Raw genomic sequence first — 16,103 nt, 5'->3', positions numbered from 1 at the left:
TCAGGGTTAGAGGTGTGGTTAGGGTTACCGTCGGAATTAGGGTTAGGGGTGTGTTTAGATTAGGGTTTCAGTTATAATTGGGGGGTTTCCACTGTTTCGGCACATCAGGGGCTCTCCAAACACGACATGGCGTCCGATCTCAATTCCAGCCAATTCTGCGTTGAAAAAGTAAAACAGTGCTCCTTCCCTTCCGAGCTCTCCTGTGTGCCTAAACAGGGGTTTACCCCAACATATGGGGTATCAGCGTACTCAGGACAAATTGGACAACAACTTTTGTGGACCAATTTCTCCTGTTACCCTTGGGAAAATACAAAACTGGGGGCTAAAAAATAATTTTTGTGGGAAAACAAAAAGATTTTTTATTTTCACGGCTCTGCGTTATAAACTGTAGTGAAACACTTGGGGGTTCAAAGTTCTCACAACACATCTAGATAAGTTCATTGAGGGGTCTAGTTTCCAATATGGGGTCACTTGTGGGGGGTTTCTACTGTTTAGGTACATTAGGGGCTCTGCAAACGCAATGTGACGCCTGCAGACCAATCCATCTAAGTCTGCATTCCAAATGATGCTCCTTCCCTTCCGAGCCCTCCCATGCGCCCAAACGGTGGTTCCCCCCCACATATCGGGTATCAGCGTACTCAGGACAAATTGGACAACAACATTTAGGGTCCAATTTCTCCTGCTAACCTTGGAAAAATACAAAACTGGGGGCTAAAATATAATTTTTGTGGAAAAAAAAATATTTTTTATTTGCATGGCTCTGCGTTATAAACTGTAGTGAAATACTTGGGGGTTCAAAGCTCTCACAACACATCAAGATGAGTTCCTTAGGGGGTCTACTTTCCAAAATGGTGTCACTTGTAGGGGGTTTCTACTGTTTAGGTACATTAGGGGCTCTGCAAACGCAATGTGACGCCTGCAGACCATTCCATCTAAGTCTGCATTCCAAATGGCGCTCCTTCCCTTCCGAACCCTCCCATGCGCCCAAACGGTGGTTCCCCCCCACATATGGGGTATCAGCGTACTCAGGACAAATTGGACAACAACTTTTGGGGTCCAATTTCTCCTGTTACCCTAGGGAAAATACAAAACTGGGGGCTAAAAAATAATTTTTGTGGGAAAAAAATTTTGTTTTATTTTTATGGCTCTGCATTATAAACTTCTGTGAAGCCCTTGGTGGGTCAAAGTGCTCACCACACATCCAGATAAGTTCCTTAGGGGGTCTACTTTCCAATATGGTGTCACTTGTGGGGGGTTTCAATGTTTAGGCACATCAGTGGCTCTCCAAACGCAACATGGCGTCCCATCTCAATTCCTGTCAATTTTGCATTGAAAAGTCAAACGGCGCTCCTTCCCTTCCGAGCTCTCCCATGCGCCCAAACAGTGGTTTACTGCCACATATGGGGTATCAGCGTACTCGGGACAAATTGGACAACAACTTTTGAGGTCCAATTTCTTCTCTTACCCTTGGAAAAATAAAAAATTGGGGGCAAAAATATAATTTTTGTGAAAAAATATGATTTTTTATTTTTACGGTTCTGCATTATAAACTTCTGTGAAGCACTTGGTGGGTCAAAGTGCTCACCACACCTCTAGATAAGTTCCTTAGGGGGTCTACTTTCCAAAATGGTGTCACTTGTGGGGGGTTTCAATGTTTAGGCACATCAGTGGCTCTCCAAACGCAACATGGCGTCCCATCTCAATTTCTGTCAATTTTGCATTGAAAAGTCAAACTGCGCTCCTTCCCTTCCGAGCTCTCCCATGCGCCCAAACAGTGGTTTACTGCCACATATGGGGTATCAGCGTACTCAGGACAAATTGGACAACAACTTTTGAGGTCCAATTTCTTCTCTTACCCTTGGAAAAATAAAAAATTGGGGGCAAAAATATAATTTTTGTGAAAAAATATGATTTTTTATTTTTACGGTTCTGCATTATAAACTTCTGTGAAGCACTTGGTGGGTCAAAGTGCTCACCACACCTCTAGATAAGTTCCTTAGGGGGTCTACTTTCCAAAATGGTGTCACTTGTGGGGGGTTTCAATGTTTAGGCACATCAGTGGCTCTCCAAACGCAACATGGCGTCCCATCTCAATTCCTGTCAATTTTGCATTGAAAAGTCAAATAGCGCTCCTTCCCTTCCGAGCTCTCCCATGCGCCCAAACAGTGGTTTACTGCCACATATGGGGTATCAGCGTACTCAGGACAAATTGGACAACAACTTTTTGGGTCCAATTTCTCCTGTTACCCTTGGTAAAATAAAACAAATTGGAGCTGAAGTAAATTTTTTGTGTAAAAAAGTTAAATGTTCATTTTTATTTAAACATTCCAAAAATTCCTATTATACACCTGAAGGGTTAATAAACTTCTTGAATGTGGTTTTGAGCACCTTGAGGGGTGCAGTTTTTAGAATGGTGTCACACTTGGGCATTTTCTATCATATAGACCCCTCAAAATGACTTCAAATGAGACGTGGTCCCTAAAAAAAAATGGTGTTGTAAAAATGAGAAATTGCTGGTCAACTTTTAACCCTTATAACTCCCTAACAAAAAAAAAAATTGGTTCCAAAATTATGCTGATGTAAAGGAGACATGTGGGAAATGTTACTTATTAAGTATTTTGTGTGACATATCTCTGTGATTTAATTGCATAAAAATTCAAAGTTTGAAAATTGCAAAATTTTCAAAATTTTCGCCAAATTTCCGTTTTTTTCACAAATAAACGCAGGTACTATCAAAGAAATTTTACCACTATCATGAAGTACAATATGTCACGAGAAAACAATGTCAGAATCACCAGGATCCGTTGAAGCGTTTCGGAGTTATAACCTCATAAAGGGACAGTGGTCAGAATTGTAAAAATTGGCCTGTCATTGACGTGCAAACCACCCTTGGGGGTAAAGGGGTTAAACAATTAAAGAATAACTGCAACTTTTTTATTCTGAGCAAATAGGGAGGTCCGGGTCCTGAGACCCCCAACAATCACTCAAAAGAACATTTAGAATTGTACAGCTTAGGATACAGTAGGCTATAACTTTCTACTGCATCTGTTCTCCACTTTGTGTATGCTGCCAATTGAGCTGTGCACTTTTAAGACGTTGTTTGAGCGACTGGTGGGGGTCTCATGACCTGGACCCCACTATTCTGCTGAGAATAAAATAGTTGCAGTTGTTCTATTGTTTAATCTCAGGGCCAGGATCTATAATGACCTGCTGAAAATCTCCTAAAACATAAAAAAAATCCCAAATATTGATTACTCTTTAAGGTGCATTTACAGTGGGTACGGAAAGTATTCATACCCCTTTAAATGTTTCACTCTTTGGTTTATTGCAGCCATTTGGTAATTTCAAAAAAGTTATTTTTTTTCTCAATAATGTACTCTGAACCCCATCTTGACTGAAAAAAAACAGGAATGTAGCAATTTTTGCAAATGTATCAAAAATGAAAAACTGAAATATCACATGATCATAAGTATTCAGCCCTTTGCTGAGTATTGAGAAGCATCTTTTGAGCTAGTACAGCCATGAGTCTTCGTGGGAATGATGCAACAAGTTTTCACACCTGGATTTGGGGATCCTCTGCCATTCTTCCTTGCAGATCCTCTCCACTTCCGTCAGGTTGGATGGTGAATGTTGGTGGACAGCCATTGTCAGGTCTCTTCAGAGACGCTCAATTGGGTTTAGGTCAGGGCTCTGGCTGGGCCGGTCAAGAATGGTCACAGAGTTGTTATGAAGCCACTCCTTTGTTATTTTGCTGTGTGCTTAGGGTCATTGTCTTGTTGGAAGGTGAACCTTCGGCCAAGTCTGAGGTCCAGAGCCCTCTGGAAGAGGTTTTAATCCAGGATATCGCTGTACTTGGTCGCAGTCATGTTTCCTTCAATGACAACCAGTCGTCCTGTCCCTGCAGTTGAAAAACACCCCCATAGCCTCCACCATGTTTCACTGTTGGGATTGTACATGGCGCTTAGAATTATCACCAAAAAGGTCTATCTTCATCTCATCAGACCAGAGAATCTTATTTCTCATAGTCTGGGAGTCCTTCATGTGTTTTTTAGCAAACTCTATGAGGAGAGGCTTTTTTCGGACCACTCTGCCATAAAAGACCAACTGATGGGAGGGCTGCAGTGATAGTTGACTTTGTGGAACTTTCTCCCATCTCCCTACTGTATCTCTGGAGCTCAGCCGCAGTGATCTTGGGGTTCTTCTTTACCTCTCTCACCAAGGCTCTTCTCCCACGATTGTTCAGTTTGGCTGGATGGCCAGGTCTAGGAAGACTTCTAGTGGTCCCAAACTTCTTCCATTTAAGGATTATGGAGGCCACTGTGCTCTAACGAACCTTGAGTACTGCAGAATTTCTGTTGTAACCTTGGCCAGATCGGTGTCTTGCCACAATTTTTTCTCTGAGTTCCTTGGCCAGTTCATTTGACCTCATGATTCTCATTTGGTCTGACAAGCACTGTGAGCTTCGAGGTCTTATATAGACAGGTGTGTGCCTTTCCAAATCAAGTCCTATCAATTTAAGTAAACACAGCTGGACTCCGATGAAGGAGTAGAACCATCTCAAGGAGGATCACAAGGAAATGGACAGCATATGAGTGTCTGAGCAAAGGGTCTGAATACTTAAGTTATGACCATGTGATATTTCAGTTTTTCTTTTTATTACATTTGCAAAAGATTTCCACATTTCTGGCTTCGTTTCAGTCAAGATGGGGTGCAGAGTGTGCATTAATGTGAAAAAAATTAACTTTTTACCAAAAGTACTTTACCAAATGGCTGCAATGAAACAGAGTGAAAAATGTAAAGGGGTCTGAATACTTTCCGTACCCACTGTATTTTGTAACCAATTAGGCCTTTATAAACATGCTGCCAGGCCCCTGATGTAAACTATACGGTAGTTTGTCAGACTAAATACTTTTTATAGGGAATCTGTCACTACATTTGACCTATCAAAAACTATTAAAGAGTTCCCCATGCCCTCCAACCAAGCAGCACTTGTATGTTTGTTGCTAAATACTCTGCCTAACCAGCCCTCTAGTGTTTAAGGCCAGAGTCACACGAAACGTATGAAAAATTGGTCTGAGTCTCCCTGCCGAGAGTCGCATGAGTGTCATGCGAGTGTCATGCAAATATAATCCGATTTTACAGTGCGATTGCTATCTGACTGCAATGCGATTTCAACATGAGCTTTTACATAGAGCAATTCTCTATGTCATTTACACATCCTTTTTTAAAGGAAATATTCTTCAAAACACACACATATATATATATATATATATATATATGTGTGTATGTATATATATATATATATATATATATATACACACACCGTATATACGGTATATGATAGAATAAAAGTCGGCAATTCATGTGCCTTGTACAGTTTAATCACAGAGTGACAGGTTAGAATAGAATAGATAGAATAGATATATACACATACAGTGACACACATATACTGTATATATGTATATATATATTACATAGATTGATAGATAGATAGATAGATAGATAGATAGATAGATAGATAGATAGATAGCTAAACAGACAGATAGCAGAAAAGACAGAAATTAATCTGCCGTGTACTATAAAATCACAGCAGGAGCTAACAGGATAGAAGAGACGGATTACTGTATATACTCGAGTATAAGCCTACCGAGTATAAGCCGACCCCCCTAATTTTGCCACAAAAAAACTGGGAAAACTTATTGACTCGAGTATAAGCCTAGGGTAGGAAATGCAGCAGCTACCGGTGAATTTCAAAAATAAAAATAGATGCTCCATACCGTTGATTATTGCCCCATAGATGCTCCATATAAAGCTGTGCCACATATAATGCTCCATACCGTTGATTATTGCCCCATAGATGCTCCATATAAAGCTGTGCCACATATAATGCTCCATACCGTTGATTATTGCCCCATAGATGCTCCATATAAAGCTGTGCCATATATAATGCTCTGCACCGTTCATTATGGCCCCATATAAAGCTGTGCCATATATAATGCTCTGCACCGTTCATTATGGCCCCATTGATGCTCCATAGAAAGCTGTGCAATATATAATGCTGCTGCTGCTGCTGCAATAAAAAAAATCACATACTCACCTCTCTTCGCTCAGGACGCCTGCACTTTCAATATTTACCTGCTCCTCGTGCGGCTCCGTCTCCAGCACTGATGCTCAGCAGAGGGCGCGCACTGGCTACGTCACCGCGCCCTCTGACCTGAGCGTCACAGCCAGAGGACGCTGCAGACGGAGCCGCACCGGAACGAGGAGTAGGTAAATATCGCACAGCGCTCCCCTCCCCGTATACTTACCTGCTCCTGGCGCGGTCCCTGCAGTCCCTGCTTCTTCCACCGCTGCATCTTCTTCCTGTATTGAGCGGTCACAGTTACCGCTCATTGCAGTCATGAATATGCGGCTCCTGTTGTGAATTCTGTTGTCGGGCTCCCTCCTGTGGTCATGAATGGTACTTCGGCTGGCTCTGTCCATGGACTTCATCTGGTGGGTGTTTCTGAGTTTCCTTCCACAGATGACGAGGTTAATTCGTTAGCGGCTGCTCTATTTAACTCCACTTAGATCTCTGCTCCAGGCCACCTGTCAATGTTCCAGTATTGGTCTAGTTCACTCCTGGATCGTTCTTTTGACCTGTCTTCCCATCAAAAGCTAAGTTCCAGCTGGTAATTCTTTGGGTTGCTATTTTTCTGTCCAGCTTGCTATTGTTGTCTTGCTTGCTGGAAGCTCTGGGACGCAGAGGGAGCGCCTCCGCACCGTGAGTCGGTGCGGAGGGTCTTTTTGTGCCCTCTGCGTGGTCTTTTTGTAGGTTTTTGTGCTAACCGCAAAGTACCTTTCCTATCCTCGGTCTGTTCAGTAAGTCGGGCCTCACTTTGCTAAATCTATTTCATCTCTGTGTTTGTATTTTCATCTTTACTCACAGTCATTATATGTGGGGGGCTGCCTTTTCCTTTGGGGAATTTCTCTGAGGCAAGGTAGGCTTTGTTTTCCTTCTTTAGGGCTAGCTAGTTTCTTAGGCTGTGCCGAGTTGCATAGGGAGCATTAGGCGCAATCCACGGCTATTTCTAGTGTGTCTGATAGGATTAGGGATTGCGGTCAGCAGAGTTCCCACGTCCCAGAGCTCGTCCTTATTATCAGTTACTATCAGGTCATTCCGTGTGCTCTTAACCACCAGTTCCATTATTGTCCTGACCACCAGGTTATAACAGGCTCCACCTCTATGGGAGGTGGAGCCACATATTCATGACTGTAATGAGCGGTACCATGTGACCGCTCAATACAGGAAGAAGATGCAGTGCTGGCAGAAGCAGGGACTGCAGGAACCGCGCCGGGAGTAGGTAAGTATAACTAGACAGCCCCCGCTCCCCCTCACCTGCCGACCCCCGGGTATGACTCGAGTATAAGCCGAGAGGGGGACTTTCAGCCCCAAAAAATGGGCTGAAAATCTCGGCTTATTCTCGAGTATATATGGTACATATTAAAATACAAAATAGGATAGATATACAGATGTCTGTGACAAATACAAGTAGTTCAGTTTGTGTGCAGCTTACTGTACATGTATTTAATTAATAAAGAATTATTTTTCTGAAAAAAATGGCGTGGGATCCCACGTAATTTTCTGAACCAGCAGAGAGAAAGCTGGCGGCCGATGTTTATAGCCTGGGAAGGGGGTAATACCCATAGAGCTTCCCAGACTATTGTGACGTCAGCGCGAGCACTGTGAGAAATTTTCCCACGACGCTAGCGCTGACTTCAAAAAGGTGAAGTGAGTTAAAGGGACACTGTCACCTGAATTTGGAGGGAACAATCTTCAGCCATGGAGGCGGGGTTTTGGGGTTTTTCCTTACCCGCTGGCTGCATGCTGGCTGCAATATTGGATTGAACTTCATTCTCTGTCCTCCGTAGTACATGCCTGCACAAGGCAATCTTGCCTTGCGCAGGCGTGTACTATGGAGGACAGAGAATGAACTTCAATCCAATATTGCAGCCAGCATGCAGCCAGCGGGTAAGGAAAGGGTGAATCAAAAACCCCAAAACCCCGCCTCCATGGCTGAAGATTGTTCCCTCCAAATTCAGGTGACAGTGTCCCTTTAATTGGCTGTGAACTTGCAGGACCTGTCTGACGGCACCGCCAGAAGAAGGCACCACGAGCAGGAGTTCACAGGGAGACACTGAGCACACGCTGCTCAGTGTATCTGCTGGATGGCAGGCTGTATGTTTGCATCATGAAACCATGCAGCCTGCCATCTAGATGTAGCAGAGCTAGATCCATCGTGGGACATATGGCTTATCATTTCTGCAGAAAGATGAGAAATATTGTTTTTTTGTTTGTTTGTTTTTTAACTCTTCTGCAGATGACAATGGCATTGGTGAAATGGGTGAGGTAGTAAGTATGGTTTAATTAAGATTTATTAAAGGATTGTCATTCTTTCAATTAAAGGACTTTTATTCTGTGTGTGTGTGTGTATTTTTATACAATATGACTATGGGGTTAGTAATGGGGGCATCTTATTACTAACATCAGGGCTTGATGTCACCTGACAATACAAAGGTGACATCAACCCCCCCAACAATCACCCCACTTGCCAACGCTACCACCACCCCACTTGCCACCACTACAGTGCAAGTGGGAAGAGCAAGACTAAGTGCCAGAATTGGCGCCTTTTCTGGTTCGGCTGAGAGCTGATGTTTTCAGCCTGGGAGGCCGCAGTATCCATGGCCCTTTCCTAGGCTATTGTTATCAGCCCGCAGCTGTCTGCATAGCCTTTGCTGGTTATTAATTATAGGGGGACCCTACGTCATTTCTTTTAGGTCTCCCATTTTAATAGCCAGGAAAGGCTAAGTATACAGTTTTGAGGTGCTATTAATAGCCTGGGAAGCTCCATGGGTATCACCCCCTTCCCAGGCTATAAACATCGGCCCCCAGCCGTCGGCTTTCTCTCCTTAGGTTAAGAAAATTACACGAAAGACCACATTTTAAGAAAAATAATCTTATATTAATTAAAATACATGTAAAGTAAGCTGCACACACAATGTACTAATTGTATATGTCACTGACATCTGAATGTCTACCTATTCTATGTGTATATACAATATGTAATCCATCTCTTCTATCCTGTCGGCTCCTGCTTTGATTTTACACGATGCGGCTGCTGAATTGCCGTTTTTTCTTCCATCTATATATGTAATATATACATATATGTATGTGTGTGTCACTGACATATATATCTATGTATTGCATGTATATATATATCTATTCTAACCTATCACTCTGTAATTTTACTGTATGTGGCAGATGAATTGCCAGCTTTTCAAAGGACAGCGGTGTGTAAAAACCAGACAGCACTAGCATGGTCAGAGTTCAATTTGTTTTCTCGCATCCATAGGCTTGCAATGGTGAGTCTCAGTTTAGGCTCGGTGCCAAACGCAGCATGTTGCGATTTTACACGCACGCCGAATATGGCTGAGAAAATAAATGGTGAGGTGAGCTGCCCCATAGATTAACACTGGGCTGAGTGCTATCCAATATTTTGTTGCATAGTACTTGGCCGTATTCTACGGTAGTGTGACGCCGACCTAACACCTAAGTACATGTTTAAAAAAAAGTCTGCATATTTCCCACCCTTCCTTTGTCTTTATCTTTCTCCCTTGAAATATTATTTGTTATATTATTAAAAATTCAATAAAAACAATGGGAAAAAATGTCTCCATAAACTTTGCATTTTAAATGCTAATAATCCCTTTGACTAGTGGATGTGGTGCTTGTTTCATCAAACTAGTGATCCCTCAGCATGTTATCATGCCCCCCGTGGGCATGATAACATAATCTTGTAGATTGCCAGTCCTCCTGGGCAGGATCTTCTCTCCTCCTGTACCAGTTGGTGACTTGTATTGTTCAAGATTAGTGATGGGTGATCTGGAGGTTCGCCAGAGTTTTTTTTGTAAAGTTCAAGTTCGGGTCCGGAAACTTACCGCTCAATAACTACCAGCGGTATTAACTGCACTCGGCAGTCTTCGGCTTTTTCCGGCACGAACACTGCACCCCCACACGGAGCCTACACCCCCATATGTAACCCCACACGTAGCCTGCACCCCCAGCCTCCACCCCCACACGGAGCCTACACCCCCATATGTAACCCCACACGTAGCCTGCACCCCATATGTACCCAAACATATATCCTGCACCCCATATGTAACCCCACACATAGCCTGCACCACCACACACAGCCTGCAACCCCATCAGTACCCTGACATGTAGCCTGCACCCCCATCTGGATCCCCACACGTAGCATGCACCCCCATATGTACCCCCACACAAAGCCTCCACCCCCACATGGAGCTGGCACCCCCATATGTACCCCCACAAGTAATCTGCACCCCAACAAGTAGCCTGCACCCCCATATGTACCCCAACAATCAGCCTGTACCCATCTGTACCCCCAGGTATCCTGCACCCCCATATGTACCCCAACAATCAGCCTGCACCCATCTGTACCCCCAGGTATCCTGCACTCCCCATATGTAACCCCACACGTAGTCTGCACCTCTAAACGTAGCCTGCACCACCATATGTACCCCAACACATAGCCTTCACCCTCATCTGTACCCCAAAAAGTAGTCTGCACCCCCATATGTACACCAACACATAGCCTGCACCACCATATGTACCCCCACATGTAGCCTGCACCCCAACACAAAGCCTCCACTCCCACAGAACTTGCACCCCTATATGTAACCTGCACCCACCTTATATACCCTCACACGTAGCCTGTATCCCCACACGTAGCTTGCACCCCCACACACAACCTGCACCTATCTGTACCCACACATGTAGCCTACACCCCCATATGTACCACCACATGTAGTCTGCACCCCCCCACACATAGCTTGAACCCACACACAGCCTGCACCCATCTGTACCCCCACATGTAGCCTGCATCCCCCATAATAATAATCTTTATTTATATAGCGCCAACATATTCCGCAGCGCTTTACAGTTTAAATCACCCATATGTAACCCCCACACGTAGCCTGCACCCCAGTATGTACCCCAACACGGAGCCTGCACCCGATATGTATCCCCACATGTAGCTTGCACCCCCACATGTAGCTTGCACGCCCACACAGCCTGCACCTATCTGTAACCCCACATGTAGCCTGCACCCCCCATTGGTAACCCCACACAGCCTTTCACCCCCATATGTACCCCATAGCCTGAACCCCCCCATATGTACCCCAACGCATAGCCTGCACCCCCTCTGTAACCCCACATATAGCCTGAACCCACATATGTACCCCCACATGGAGCCTGAAACCTCGATAATGTACCCCCACAAAATCCTTGCACTCCCACATGAACCCTCACATGTAGCCTCATGAAACCTACACCCCCCATATGTACCCCACACAGCCTGCACCCCCATATATATAACCAAATATAGCTGTTTGTGTTGGGGAACACTCGCTTGGCAGCGGATTAACGTAGCCAGGCACGGTTTATTTAAGCGTCATAAACGGCACCGTAAGCCAGGTTGGACATCACCGGCTTACACATAGTCCAATGCTTCATCACGTATGGCTTTACAAAGCATTCACTAGTCAAGCCTGTAGTCACCGGGTGACTGCACAGTTCAGTAACTGTCTTTTGTCACTGCACATAGTTCTTGCCTCAGTCCTGGCTTCGCCAACACAGAAGCCGCCCCAAGCTCTGGAGGTACATGGTCTCACCAGGTGCTTCCAGGAAGTCTCCACTCATAGGAGCTTCCAACACCGACCATCCAGGTCCACTGTCTCTCCATGTGCTCTTCATGAAGTCTCCACTCGCTGGAGCTTCCAACACAGGCCTGACCTCTTTCAGGACCTACAACACAGACCATTCAGGTCCAAACACTCTCATCATGTAACCAGACCTCAGTCACATTATATGGTTGTAACCACCCCCCATGGATGGGTGGTGCATGTGTGGTTAGCCAATTCCCTCCTAGCTGTTTGACTAACCCTATAAGCCCCCCTTATAAGTAAACATAACAAACACTTGTGGAACTATAAGTCCCAGCATAACCATATCATTTTGGGCTTACAGTGCAGAAAACCTCTGCGACACATACCGGTCATTTACAATAATGCCGGTCCCTAATTCACCATCATAATTATGCCTCCAAGCGCATCCTGAAGCACACACACAGCGCACCCTGGCTGTAAAATGGGTCACTGCATCACAACACATATAGCGTGCACCCCCATTTATATCCCCACATGTAGCTTGCACGTCCAATTGTATTCCCACATGTAGCCTGCACCCCCACATGTATCCCGACATATAGCTTGCACCCCCACATGTACCCTGTTCCCTAGTCACCTGCCACCAGTGTCTCTTTTGCTGTTTCCTGCCTGGGAAAACATCTCACTTGCAATGTGAAGTGGTGCTCCTCTGTCCATTGTGAGGCTGTGGCTTCTGTTACAGCTAGGGGGCGCTGTTTGTGCTCCCCAGAATGTGCAAGCAGACGGATGAAGTCCATAGGTGTGCATGAGAGTCACGGATTTCCAGGCCGGGTTTTCCATGTGGCTGAAGGCCACAGGGTTGTGTGTGTTTAAAAGCCCTGCAGTAAGGGGTATGGGTGTTTCAGGTGTGTGAGGTGCACGTCAGCGTCAGTCTGGTGTGCAGAGCAGAGGCCTGCAGAGTGCATGGAGGCACAGGCCAGCAGAGCCAGCACCCAGGGCAGCTGGCACTCGCAGCGTATACAATGATGCAAGTCGTCCATGGTTCTAGTCTTGGATGTGGACAGTCCTGTGACCGGAGGTGGATGTCCTGTGCCCGAAAGAGGACTAGCATGTGTAACGACTGCAAACAGGTGGATATGGTGCCCGGCTTCTATCTGGAGGATATCCTGGACTGTGTATGGCTGTGTGAGTAAAAAGACTGTGATACAGTGATGCAGGACACCCACGAGAACTAGTCAGAGGAGGTCTGGCGTGTGAAGTGTCTGCAACATATGAGGCTGTGTGTATGGAGACAGTAAAATGGCGTGCGGTCGCCCAGGGAAACTGGACAAGGGAAGTCTGGCCTGTTTAGGGACTGCAAATCTAAAGCCATATGATTTGTATTGCTATGAACCAGTGTAAACTGAATACTGATAATATACACTGACATTATATGCATTTATGTGAATTGGACTTTAATGCTGTGAAGAAACACATTAAGAGAGACATTTGTGTTTGAACTTTGGGGGTCACTGCCTCTTCACCACGTACAATGCTACTACAATCTTACATATGGTGGAAAGAATGCGGGCAGTGTGAACTGAGGCATACCCCAAACTGTGCTGCATAGCGTTGTGCAAAATCTGCTGGAAATTGTTTTTTCAAGACAAATTGATGTGGCTCGGAGGGGCAATGAAGATTGAAGGCTTCTGGCGGTAACTCAGTGGTGTTACGAAGATTTGCTGTGGATTGGCGGGTCCACGAAGTCTGCGCAGCAGGAGCTGCAGTTCTGGCAGCAGCAGCAAGAGGTGCTGCACTTGCAGAGAATGTGTTTATGTACTGTGTTGGGGCGTAGAACCTTAAAATGTTGAGCTGCCTGCCATAGGGGTCGCCAAGTTAGGGTCAGAGTGTAATCCCGATAGGCTCCCCCTAGATGTATTGGCAGAAGAAACTGAAAATGTTGTTTTGGGCGGGGATGTCACAGGGTCATACGGATGCCCTATCTCACGCCCATACGGGGTAACAAGTGTTCAACCCCAAAGGTATGAACGGGGGGAGGATATGAGAGGCTGTGGCTTCTGTTACAGCTGTTTGTGCTCCCCAGAATGTGCATGCAGCAGACAGATGAAGTCCATAGGTGTGCATGAGAGTCACGGATTTCCGGTCCGGGTTTTCCATGTGGCTGAAGGCAATAGATTTGTGTGTGTTTAAAAGCCCTGCAGCAAGGGGTATGGGTGTGTCAGATGTGTGAGGTGCACGTCAGTGTCAGTCTGGTGTGTGCTGGTGTGCAGAGTAGAGGCCTGCAGAGCGCTGGCAGAGTGCATGGAGGCACAGGCCAGCAGAGCCAGCACCCAGAGCTGCTGAATAGCCTGGCACTCGCAGCATATACAGTGATGCAAGTCGTCCATGGTACTGGTCTCAGATGTGGACAGTCCTGTGCCCGGAGGTGGATGTCCTGTGCCCGAAAGAGGACTAGCATGTGCAACGACTGCAAAAACTACGGCTGTGTGAGTAAAGAGACTGTGATACAGCGATGCAGGACACCCACGAGAACTATTCAGAGGAGGGCTGGCATGTGTAGTGTCTGCAACATATGAGGCTGTGTGTATGGAGACAGTAATATAGCGTGCGGTCGCCCAGGGAAACTGGACACGGGAAGTCTGGCCTGTTTAGGGACCGCAAATCTAAAGCCATATGACTTGTATTGATATGAGCTGGTGTGAACTGTACACTGATAATATACACTGAAGTTATATGCATTTATGTGAATTGGACTTTAATGCTGTGAAGAAACACATTAAAAGAGTCTTTTGTGTTTGAACTTTATGGGTCACTGCCTCTTCACTACGTACGATGTTACTACAATCTTACACCATGCACACACCTCCTACTGCAAATAAAGATGGAAGCCATCACATTAATGCCACTCCCATCGCCTTTAGCCAGAGATATGGACCTACCAGGACTCTATTTAGATCAGACCAAAACTAAGTCCGTTGACTCTACACTCGTTTAGAGCTGAAATAGAAACTCTTCTTATAGATGGTACACTGCTCTCGCTACCAGATTTACAAAACAAATTCCCTGATTATCACATTAATTTCCTCCACTACACCAGGCTCAAAAAAGCTAGGGGGGCATATTTGCAGACTGGAGTCCCAGTCAGACAACTGACGGTCTTTGAATCATTACTAACCCAGATTAAACAACTGAGGGGAATCCTGGCAAAAGTATATCAGATACTTCTGACTGACCCAATCCTTGAAAGGCGAGCTTATATATTAAAATTATATATATACAGTGGCGCTCAGTAACCAGCTATGGAAAAATGCTGCGGATAAGGACAACAACCACTACGTTGTCATAATAAACCTATGAGTAAAATAAAATAAATAAATCCGCGCAGAAAACCATATAGAAAACCCAAAAGCTTTTACTGGACGATATACAAATACCTTCCACATATAAATATTGCACCTCCCCTATTTACATACAATGAGTATAAACACAATACACTATAGCTCTACGCGATGGAACCTCAACAAGAAACAAACTTATGCACTGTTGTAGAGACTACGTATATGTTGATGTTCAAATGGCCATATTATATATAGTCAATAGTCTTGGTAGGCCAGACTGCGGATGCCCAGTCAGAATGAAAAAAAAACACAAGAGACTATGAGTCTATATTATACAGAAGTGAGAGATCTCTCATGCACCGTGGTCCGTGGAACACAGCGAGCAGAACAACGAAAAAAAAAAAAAGAAAAAATCCTGTGGAAATGAAATGTACCGCTGTGACACCGCCCCAGCCGGTGGCGGGTGTAGCAAAGGATAGAAGCAGCAGCGTGGGACAGACGGGTTAACCGGGTCGGAAACCCGCTGTACGAGCCTACTGTACCTTAGATGGAGCTCATATACTGCCGCTGGCTTTTCTTAGGTATACCTCCACTGAAAACAATGATCAATCCTGGGCTGGTGTGTGGTCGCGGCTTCCAGGCGTTCACTGCTTCCTCGCGTCTGCGATCTTCGGAGCAGGACCTGCCGTGACGTAACCAGTCACATGGAAAGAGGAGTAACTTGGAGACTGAACGTTCAGTAGGTAGGATCCCTGATGAAGGAAAGCGTTCTTTCCGAAACGCGTAGGACTTTGGTCTACGAGGCGACCCGTACCTGCTGAACGTTCAGTCTCCAAGTTACTCCTCTTTCCATGTGACTGGTTACGTCACGGCAGGTCCTGCTCCGAAGATCGCAGACGCGAGGAAGCAGGAAACGCCTGGAAGCCGCGACCACACACCAGCCCAGGATTGATCATTGTTTTCAGTAGAGGTATACCGAAGAAAAGCCAGCGGCAGTATATGAGCTCCATCTAAGGTACAGTAGGCTCGTACAGCGGG

General features: G+C 45.3%; 1 protein-coding gene across 3 annotated transcripts in view; it reads right to left on the bottom strand.

Moving 5' to 3' along the window:
- TMEM268 (transmembrane protein 268) overlaps window positions 1-16,103 on the bottom strand; it is a 111,544-nt gene that overhangs the window by 37,789 nt on the left and 57,652 nt on the right. The gene's annotated exons all lie outside the window — the stretch shown is intronic.

The sequence above is a fragment of the Ranitomeya imitator genome, chromosome 2 (assembly GCF_032444005.1).
Source record: "Ranitomeya imitator isolate aRanImi1 chromosome 2, aRanImi1.pri, whole genome shotgun sequence".
Classification (NCBI taxonomy): domain Eukaryota; kingdom Metazoa; phylum Chordata; class Amphibia; order Anura; family Dendrobatidae; genus Ranitomeya; species Ranitomeya imitator.
Note: the sequence above shows the minus strand (reverse complement) of the source record. Positions and strands in the feature narration are given on the sequence as shown.